We start from the raw sequence: 1,620 nt of genomic DNA on the forward strand, positions 1-1,620 counted from the left end.
TTTTACTAGCGTTGTTAAACACATGTACTTGTGCTGAAAAAAAAACTTAGAAAAAATCAACTGGACTAGATTTCTAGGTCAAAGATGTTTCACCTCTCATCTAAGAGGTTTCATCAGTTCTGATGAAGAACTGCAGGCACCGAGATTCTAACCTTTGACCTTCCAGTCACCCCAGTCACTCTCCACACTTGGTGACAAATATTGTTTCAGTTGAGGGGGACCAGGTTCCAGATTTGGACAGGCATTGTGTTGGAGTACAGGCTATAGAACTGGTCTCTCCCTTGAATGGTGAAAAATGGGAAGCCCTGATCCAACCCCTTGTCTCTTAAATGTTCCACTATTGCAGAGCTGAACCAGACAGTTTTAAAGCTGTAATAACTTTATTACAGTAATATTTAGCAGTCTACAGGGGCAGAGGACATTACTTATCCTATGAATAGCATCTTAAATACTTTTAAACAATTGTGAATATTGCACTGTCGTAGTGGGTTGAAGTCTGCACCACTCTACCAACCAAAGGCAAATAATTACTGGCAAAGCACTACCTTACATCTTCTGCATGCTGTTTTAAATTGCATGTGGCTGGACACCCCCACAGTTATGAAGACTTCTATAGTCATGCAGCTTGCAAGTTGCAATGTAGTTGCATAACTGTGGAAGTGTCCAGGCACATGCAGCGCAATAGCCCATGGAAGATGTGGGGTACTCTGCATGGACAACTTTGACCCTGCCAGTAAGGATTTCCCATCTTACCCAAAAGAATGGCAGCCGGCTGAGCTGGGAGTGGCTGTGAAAACAAACAAAAAAAGGGTTTTGTAAGGCTTTATGTGATTTCATTAATGAACAATCTTGCCTGTCTCCATGTATATGTACTTAAAAATCAAGTGTGTGTATGGATGGTTGTCATCACTGTCATTCTTAGTCAGACGATCTGGTTGAGATTTGCCTAAGGGTGGAAAATGGCAAAAGCTTGTGTAGTAATCTGATTATTCACAGAATCAGAGTGTTGTTTTCTTTTGTTTGCCAGAGCGTGTTTTGTCTTTGTGGTGATGCATTGGGGTGTTTGTTTTCGTCACATGGTAGATCATTAGGAAATTTCATGGTTTGTTGTGATGGGTTGAAATATGCAGTTGCACAGTGTTATAACCGTTTTATATGGGTGTTGAGGAATTTATTGTTCGTATCTCATGTTCTATTATTTCGCAATGTTTTGAGTGTACCACAAAAGAAGAGAACCTAAAAAAAAGAGAAGAAGACATTCCCAACAGACCCTCACAATACATTTGGGTCTGCCGAGCCTGTCCAGCTTCCTCCCCCGCCATCAAATCCAGCTCACCACCAGGTGGTGATCAGTTGACAGCTCCGCCCCTCTCTTCACCCGAGTGTCCAAGACATACGGCCGGAGGTCAGATGAAACAACCACAAAGTCGATCATCGACCTACGACCTAGGGTGTCCTGGTGCCATGTGCACTGATGGACACCCTTATGCTTGAACATGGTGTTCGTTATGGACAAACTGTGGCTAGCACAGAAGTCCAATAGCAAGACATCACTCGGGTTCAGATCGGGGGGGGCCGTTCCTCCCAATCACGCCCCTCCAGGCGTCACTGTCGCTACCC

The sequence above is a fragment of the Monopterus albus genome, unplaced genomic scaffold (genome assembly GCF_001952655.1).
Source record: "Monopterus albus unplaced genomic scaffold, M_albus_1.0 scaffold680.1, whole genome shotgun sequence".
NCBI lineage: Eukaryota > Metazoa > Chordata > Actinopteri > Synbranchiformes > Synbranchidae > Monopterus > Monopterus albus.